Raw genomic sequence first — 9725 nt, 5'->3', positions numbered from 1 at the left:
TGCACATGCAACATATATTTTTGTATTTTTCTTCAATTAAAGTAAAAATAAACATGCATAGACAAATACAAATAAACCACAAACAACACAAAATTATTTTAGTTTGAATTTTTTGGGAGTAGTTCTTGTAGGGCAAAAATCACGTGCTCACAGGCATGACATCACCCTTCGTGATTTTACTCTCTTCCTCATCAGATAATATTGATTAAATGAGATAAATGGCACGACATCACCCTTCGTTCTTTTATTCTCTTTCTCACTATGTATTAATCAATAAATGAGATAAATGCAATGGCACGACATCATCCTTCGTGATTTCACCATAAAGATGGATAGACATTCTTGCCTTAAGGCTTCTTATCAGGAAGCATACACCTTTCAGTACACCATGATCTGCTAAAGACTTCACATTTACTTATCGTAGGCATCATACAAAAATCCAATACCTCTCACTCAGCTCTTCCACAACTATCTCACTTTCCAACCTTCTTTTCGGATGTATGTATCGTATTATTACGAATAAAAAAAGAATTTCAGAATTTGAATTCTTATAAGTGAGCTCTACCGCACGATCTAGAGTAAGAAGAAAGAGTGACAATCCTAAGTTCCCTATAGCCTCCTGCTTATAAGGGTGGTTTACGACACACCCATAAACAAGACTCTACTAAACACGACTTGTAGACTCCTTAGGACAGAACTGCTCTGATACAACTTTTGTCACGCCCCAAGCCTGGGGCGAGACCGGCATCTAATGCCTCACCTATCCTTGCGTATGACTTGCGACTAAGAGACTCTGGACATGTAATGTCGTACTTTGGCAATGGGCCACATTACAAGATAATGTGCGATGCAAAATATAAAACTTAATAGAGACTGACACTGACTAATGTCAACATAAGGTTGGGCCAGCAAGGCCGTCATAATTACTACAACTGACAAGCCAACAAAATATACGTACAGGGCCTACACGCCTAATATACTGCACTAACTGACATGATATGTCTACAAGCCTCTACTGATAGATGTACAGTGATCAGAACAGGGCCCCGACCTACCCACAACCTATCTATATATATACACAAAACTTCTAGACCCGGCATCTCCGAAGGACGGGGAGCTTACCGATAAAGTTGAACTTGGGCAAACACCTACTAGGGAGGTCTACCCGTCTGCCTATATGGACCTGCACGCATGAAATGCAGCGCCCCCAGAAAAAGGGACGTCAATACAAAATAATGTACCGAGTATGGAAGGCAATATACTGAAGCTGAAACTGAATTGATAATATAATAACTAAAAGTAACTGGGAGTCAAAAAAATCTGAAGATATACTCATCTGCTGATACTGACTCAACTCTCTCATTATAGTAAGTAAAATAGTTGTTCGGCCTTATAAGGCTCGGTATATATATAACTGTTCTGCCATAGTAGGCTCGCTCATAGGCGCTCGTCCATACTAGGCTCTGTATCTCGACCAATTGGACTCGCTCACAGACGCTCGGCTATAGTAGGATCGGTATATAACTTACAATCTGATCAAAGGTTGCCCAATAGGGACCTGCCCATCGATTATAGCTCGATGGTAATGAAAATACTTTAATATTGTATTTATAAATTCTTTGATCTCTTGATTGGAAGAAGGAAATACTCAATTTAATATGAAGTCCCGATAAGGAGAATATCGTAACTTACAAAACTAAGAAAATATATGTTAGTTGCGAGACTAGCAAAATATACGTAAATTCCGGGATATGAATTTTTCTTTATGACTCGTTATCAAACTTTTGTAATTACGAGGTCATGCAAAATGAAATAAGGGCTTAGCCTTAACATACCTGGAGTAGAGAAAAATCTGTATGATATTCTTGGAAAAGATTGCACCTTGCTCCGTTAAAATCGCAAAACGTAATTATGTTGCTAAGACTTTAATATTTCTTGTTGGGTTTTTTGTAGGAATTTATTGCAAAGAAAATGGCTAATGTCTACTTCATCCAACAAGTATCATCTGAGGTAACGTTTCTGTTCTTAGTTTTGGAAACTTTAAAATGAATTGGCATGGTTTGTTTTATTCTTTAAGTGAAAGACTTTGATTAGTCAAAGTCTTGGAAATGGAACATGTTGTGTTTTCATGACACCTTAGCAAGGAATGACTTAGTCATTCCTTTACAACATGGCTCGCTTCCACGTGGGGTTAGGGGCGGGATATTTTATCTTTATCCACTTATTAGGTAATTAGGTAATATTCTGTTACCCGACAATTAATCAATTACCCGCATAATTAAACATTATCTCAACTTACTTAAAATACTACTCTCTTTTAACATACCTTGTACACCTTATGGTCATGTAGTACCTTATATGGCACTAGTCCATAAATACCAGTTATTTTAGCTCGGGCCATATTTTATCCCAAAATGCCAAATTTTAACGAAATTCATATTTTTTGACTTGCTTCTCCTCTCACCTTCACGAATTTACTCATCACTTTTGAAATATCATAATACTTATAATCTCCAAATAATCTTTTACTTGGACTAATGTCAATTACCTTATGACAAATTCAACATATAATACTTCAGGATGTCACATCATCGTAACTTAATACTGCGAAGCGTAACATTACCGTAATGTAATACTACTGGGTGCAACACTATCGTAACTTATTACTGCAAAGCGTAACATCACCGTAATGTAATATTGTTAGGTGCAACACTGCCATAACTTAATACTGTAGGATGTAACATCAATCGTAGTGGTCTATATTGTTGTTGAGGTGCTTGAGGTCGGTATTGATTCTGAGTACCTTGGTTTGCACCCCAAGAGAAGTTTGGGTGGTTCCTCCAGTTGACCCTCTCCCATACATCATAAAATACTTGAACCTGTTTCACTGGTTGAGCTTATTGCTTGTTAATAATTATGGTCATCTGATTGACTTGGTTGGTCAGAGTAGAAATTAGCACTGATAATGCCAGACAACGTCTAATTCGAGAACCACTGTATATTTTTGTACAGTGTTGCTGCCCATTTTTCCTTGCCAATCTGGATTGCTTTTGGAGAATTTGTTTAATGTGCATATATCTCGTCAAAGCTTTTCTCCAACACTTGACATCCAGCTGCAGCATCTACCACAATTCTTTTTGGGGATGGAGCCCTTCTATGAAAGTGTGAGCTAACACTTCGTTCGTCTGATTGTGATGAGGACAGTTTCTGAGTAGCCCCTTGAGCCTCTCCCATGCTGAGTATAAAGATGCTCCCTCTTTCTGTTTGAAGGCAACTATCTCACTTCTGATTTTTGCAGTTTTTCCTGAAGGGAAGAACCTTGCCAGAAAATTTCTTGCCAAATCATTCCATGATGTAATAGAATTAGCTGGTTCTTCCTTCAAACATCGCTTTGCTTCGTACAACAGGCAGAATGGAAAAAGTGTGAGCCTCACATATTTTGGAGTGACCCCGTTAGTGATATAAATATCACTGATCTCCAAGAAGTTCAGAATATGCTATTGTGGATCCTCGTGTGGAATAACCATAAACTCCCCATTTTCATGAAGTAATTGGATCATTTTGTATTTCCGCTCAAAGTGTTACACCCCATATTTTCGTGCGTGAGAGTACGTCGTAAGTTAATTGATATAAGCTCAAAAATAAGATTATATTTGGAAGAACATAAAGTAAGATAATCATGTTAACTTAGAGGTTACAAATATTTAAGATCATGAATAACGAGAACCAAGAGGGTTGGAAAGCATAGAAACTAAACCAATTGAAGAAAATAAGTTTTGTCGAAAGTCGACAAGTTTGGAATGTTATAACGTATACCTTAGGGTGAGACTATGGTTATTTACATGATAAGGAGGTTATGTTATGAGTTATTTTAGTTGTATGGTAAATGTGTGTTAGGTTTTGAAGTCAAGCTAGTTGTGGAACAAAAGTTGGCAAAGGTCATCACAAGTTACATTCATAAATGTGCTGAACATTAGGTCAAATATAGCTACACTTTTATCCAAATATACCTAAAATTATGCGGTGATATACCTACCAAATTGAATATCTACGAGTGTAGTTTCTGACACATTTAACTGTTTGTCGATATGACATTGGAGTAGAGAGACATTCATGTTTTCGCGAGACTGCGCAAGCAGCTCCCATGGGACCCACAAAGTCGGTGTAAAACTTCAGCTTGCATTAAGTCAATTATATGTTGTTTTAACTCATTTTTCTCATTCATAATAGTTCCTAAACCCTCCTAAATTCTATCCAAGGATTCCTCCATGATTCTAGGGTGAAAACCTAAGATAAAAACATGAATCTAATGCTTGAAATGCAAGATCGTAGTTCTTCATCTTGTGGTTGTTTTGGAGGGTTCTTTAAAATTAAGTAACCTTGGATTTCATGTTGTTTTTTATGATTAAGCTAAGAATCAGTCCATCCTTCATATATATTAGATTTTCAAGGCAAAATACAAGTGTTTACACACCAACTTGAACACAAAAATTGTTTCAAGAAGAGAATACAACTCCTATAGTGTTGTGGTGTGATTGATGGTTGTTGTGAGCTACACCAGCTGGGGATTTCAAGTTGTATATACTTATAAAGGTAAGTAAATCATGTTCTTGGTTGTTCTTAAGGTCAATCATCTGTTGGTTGAGTTGTTTGAGTGAAAATCTGTGAGATAGTAATTGACATGGCTTAAAGAATCGTTATCTTTTTTTGTGGGCTGTGTTGAGGCTATATATATGGTTTGTTGTGGCTAGAAATTATTATAAATAGTTTTATTATATTCTGCTTGCTGTTGTTAAGCTTGTGTATGTTCTAATTCAGTGGATTGAAGAAGATAACATGAAATAAGATGTTGACGATAAAGGTTAAGGTGCTAGGCATGTGGACTATATTTGAAGATTATACTTATGATGTTTTGCATTGAAAATGGTATGGTAAGCATAAGTATGATGTTATATATGTGGTAGATAGATTCATGTAAAAGGAATTTGATTCAAACCATATTTTGTTAATCGTAAATCGTGCTTGCCGCTCAAAATGGTTGTTGAACTAATTGGAGAGCTTATTATAAATTATATTGTTGTTGTTTGGGGTGTTTGGTGACTTTTGTAACATATGGGATGTAGTATAAATAGGGGAGGTACTGTCTATTTTCTTGTAGAATATTGTTTTCCAAATATGAGAGTTACATGCTTATATGATGACGACGAAGTTGGTTTACTCATTGTAGACGTAAGAAGATCATATTGAGCTGGCTTGAGGATTGGATAGAAGATTTCAAAGGTATGTTAAGGCACTTCATTTTTTCTTTTGGCATAGTCAAAAGTGAAATGAATACGCTAATTCATAACGGATCTACTCCTAGCAACTAAGGTTGCCCATGTTGTTCTTTCCTTATAAATCTAAGAAAGTATGTATGATCCTTAAATCCTAATGAGGTTCATATTGATGGTATGGATGTACATAATTTTAATCAAAGGTGCAACGACCTTACGTTACTCCGAAAGGTTTAGAACGTAATTCCATGAGTCCAACATGCATTATATATAGTATCTATTTTACTCTACCGAGCCACGCTATAGTCAACCGGGTACGACACCTATTATGCAACCTCTGATTAGTTGGGTTTACCGAGCTCCACGTGGCAGGGTACGATTCTACCGAGCCTTATGATGGTCGGGTACATTTTTACCGAGTCCTCTTTGAAGCTAGGTACGATATGATGATAATGTTGCCCAGAGAGGCGTATGTTTTTATAAGTTTGTGTATGTATATATATATGCATTATGCATTTCATGTCAGTAGCCCCAGAGGCACTCAGATGTTACATGTTGTATCTCCTCTATCTCTCTTTACATTGTTGTTCTTGTTTATGCTTTCCTGCCTTACATATTCGGTACTTTATTCATACTGACGTCTTTTTTTCTTGGGGACGCTGTGTTTCATGCCCGCAAGTGCCAATAGATAGGTTGACATTCCTCCTAGTAGGCTATCAGCTCGGCGGAAGGTGTTGGTGCACTCTAATTGCTTCGGAGTTGCCTATTTGGTTAGTATGATGTGGACATGTACTGATTGGTATGGCGGGGCCCTGTCCCGACCTTTAAATGTTTGTGTACTCTTAGAGGCTTGTAGAAGGTTGTCATGTATATGAATACTTGTATGGCATTTTTGGTCTATGTTTTGAGTATACAAATGATTATGTCGGCCTTATAGGCCCGTATGTCACATGTATAAGTTTCTATATCATGTTGGGCCATCCTATGTCTAGAATTCCCTTATGTTTTATTCTTGGTATCTCATGACGGCCTTTCAGGCTCATTTACCTATGATAGTATGGTAAGAATAATATGTTACGTTGGTACTCAGATGAGTAAGGCACCGGGTGCCCGTCGTGGCCCTTTGGTTTGGGTCGTGACAAAAGTGCTATCAGAGCAGTTCTATCCTAAGGAGTCTACAAGCCGTGTCTCGTAGATTCTTATTTATGGGTGTGTTGTGCACCACACTTATAAGTAGGAGGCTACAGGGCATTTAGGACTTTCACTCTTTCTTCTTACTCTAGATCGTGTGGTAGAGCTCAATTGTAAGAATTCAAACTTCTAAATTCTATTTTTTCCTAATACAATGATACCTCATCCAAACAGACAGTTGGTAAGAGATTGAATGTTGTTGTGGAAGAGTTGAGCCAATGGAACTCGATTTTGCATCATGCTTATGATGAGTAAATGTAAGGTCTTTAGTAGATTATGTGTGTACTAAGAGACGTAAGTTTCTTGATAAGGAGGCATAAGGCATGAATATCTATCCACCCATATGGTTTAAAAAGTAACGAAAGAATTAGAAGGTAAATACAAGTTTCAATAAGTAAAATAAGCAAGGTGGCAAAGGTTACGAGGTATCCAGTTAGTGAAGATTTTGAATTTTTACAATTCAGGCAGAGAAATATATGTATTCCGAGTTATCTTCAATAGTAACAGAAGTATGTACAATTGACCACACTTATCTTAGTTATGCCCTATGGGAGCTAACAGATATTGTTTAAGAGAATGATGGTATATCAGGATTGAGTTGGTGTTAGAGTAACCTAAAATGGTGGATGGGTTGTTAGAATTAGCTGACATTTCTGAAGGATATTACAAACATAATAATAATTCTTCTTGTGAGACACCCCGATGGTGCACTCTAGAATAGTACACCTAGATATGAATATTAGAATGTCCAGAAAAATTTAGAAGATTAGCATTGGAATCCTAGAAGGGATATATATTTACCTTTGTATGGCTCCTGTTCCTAGTAAAGAGAGAATACTAGGTGACCCGAAGAGCTAGTGAGATAAAGCAAGGGGAGCTAAAAGTGAAAGAATGTTTTGTTTAAGTTATTAGAATAAAGTGATAGACATAAATATTAGCCGTAGAATAAGAAGAGAGTAATTGAAGCATTATGGGTAAGATGTGATAAATGGATGATAACGGTAAGTCAAAATATTATAGAATGACAAAGTCTATAGTCAAGTGAAGGAAAAGACAAGAGGTGACAAGCCTTGAGACAATAAAAGAGTATACGCCAAAGGTTATATTCTCATTTCGAGAAATGCATTGGTGATCTAACATGATTACCAAAAGGAAAAATTAGACCCCCAGAGTAATAGAATTTACTATGGGATAGTAAACAAGATAAAAAAATCGAACATGAATTAGGGATCAAAGGAATTGGTAATATTCGGAATCATGAGAATTTCAGATAACCTGTTCCAATAATAATAGAATAGATAACAGACGGATAACCTTTAAAGGTCATTTAGGAAGTCGCTTACCTAAAGCAAGCACTTTGAGAAGAGTTAATCTTGAGGTACTATGTGTGCTAGTTACACTAGGTGTCACCTTCGTGCGTAAGAAATTGAGTTATCCCTAGTATAGAAGGGTTACCATGCGAGTAAAGGTCATTGATGATGTGAAAAGATGCCAATGATGAAGAAGTAAAACATATATAAGTAGATCCTTATAGAACTAAATCTTAGTACTCTCCTAAAGGGGGGAAGATGGAGTGATATGGTATTAAGTCGGAGATATTGGTTCAGGTAACTATGGAATAATAAAGGAAGAATGTGGTAGAAAGGCGAAAGGAATGAGATTGTCTTTATTCAGATCCTACCAATATGTCGCGACTCCAGAAAGTTATGCAAGCACGATGCCATGGAGAGGCAGTAAGAGTTTCCAGTCAGGATATTGTTGATAAATAAGTGCGAAAAGACACTTGATACATCAGGAGCCAGTGCAAGAGGTAAGTTAAGATAAAGGACATATACCAAGAGAGATTACACAAAGTATATATATTATAATGGACCAATAAGTTGTTAGTAGTTGCTTTGGGAAGAGCATAGTTATGGCTAGACAAGAGGATACAAACAACTCATGCATATTGTGCAAGGTAAACGTAATGAACCTATAACGACCCGACCAGTTGTTTTGAGCATTTGCACTTTGCTCGATAGTTTGGAGGCACGAGTAGCTCCGAATGATTCATTAGGAATTGTGTGCAAAATTTGAGTTCATTCTGAGTTGATTTGATATGTTTCGGCGTGAGTTTTTGGAAGTCGAAAGTTCATTTAGTTTTATTTGAGATGTGTTTCGACGTTTTGATATTGTTATGTATGTTTTGAGGCATCAAGTATGTCCGTCGTATAATATTGAACTTGTTGGTATGTTTAGACGGGGTGCCAAGGAGCTCAAGTGAGTTTCGGATAGGTTTGGGTTGTGTTATGCTCGTTTTTCTTATGTTTCGACATCATTTCTTCAAGCATAAATGGTACCACATTGAACAAATGATCTTTGATTTCTATTTTGATTGAAGCATTAGATCATATCGTTATTACCGAGCCATAGCAAAAAGAATCGTCAAATTTGAACATCGTATGAGGATTTTATGGTCATATTACTAAGAATTGGGTTGCTAGTTTTACAGATTAATTACAAAATTGCCACTTACTGCATATTTAAAAATCTGCAATATTTTCAAATATTGAAACCAACATATCGCCTTTAATATAAGATCAAATGGAGTGATTCAAGAGCTTAACTTGACTAGCATTTCAAAAGGAATCAATTGAAGGCATCCAAAGTGAGTTTTGAGATCTTCTGGCATAAGAAACAAGACAAAACAGTGTTAAAATGAGGGTTTTATGCATTTAATATATTTTGAGTTGGGGAGGTCAGAATTGAGCAATTTTTTAGGCGATTTTTAGCATATGAATTGGGTAAGTGCTCTCTACTCGGTTTTTATTATATTTTGTGAGTTTTGTCGGGTTTCGAGGTGCGGGCCTAGGTTGGGCTTTTTGGTCGATGTTGGGCTTTTGAATAAATATTCGACCTTTTTCGATTGGGATTGGTTCCTTTAGCAATGTTTGATGTATTTGAGTTGTTTTTGATTAGTTTCGAGTCATTTGGAGGTCGGAGCGCGCGTGATGGCATTCTTGGAGTATTGCTTGGCCTGCTTGGTGTTAGAATTGACTTGTTTAAGATAATTAAATCTTCTAAACTTAGTGATGAGGGTATGAAATACCGAATTTATATGTTATGTGATTGGTGTTGAGGTGAGACACATGCTAGGTGACGGGTGAGTAGGCGTGCACCTTGTGAATTGTGACTCTATTGTTTCCAGGGCACTAAATAGCGGCCCTATTTTGTTGATATCTGTGTTTTCACCATGTGATAAAGTAAATGAGCTGTAAATTA

At 36.7% G+C, this 9725-nt stretch overlaps 1 non-coding gene across 1 annotated transcript; it reads left to right on the top strand.

Moving 5' to 3' along the window:
• Window positions 1-3186: 3186 nt before the first annotated feature.
• On the top strand, window positions 3187-3293 carry LOC142182479 (small nucleolar RNA R71). The gene has a single exon (XR_012711298.1). It is a non-coding gene; the product is annotated as a small nucleolar RNA R71 (small nucleolar RNA).
• The last annotated feature ends 6432 nt before the right edge of the window (window positions 3294-9725 follow it).

This window comes from Nicotiana tabacum, chromosome 6 (genome assembly GCF_000715075.1).
Source record: "Nicotiana tabacum cultivar K326 chromosome 6, ASM71507v2, whole genome shotgun sequence".
Taxonomy (NCBI): Eukaryota; Viridiplantae; Streptophyta; class Magnoliopsida; order Solanales; family Solanaceae; genus Nicotiana; species Nicotiana tabacum.
The sequence above is the reverse complement of the archived record's forward strand: the minus strand, read 5'-3'. Positions and strand labels throughout refer to the sequence as shown.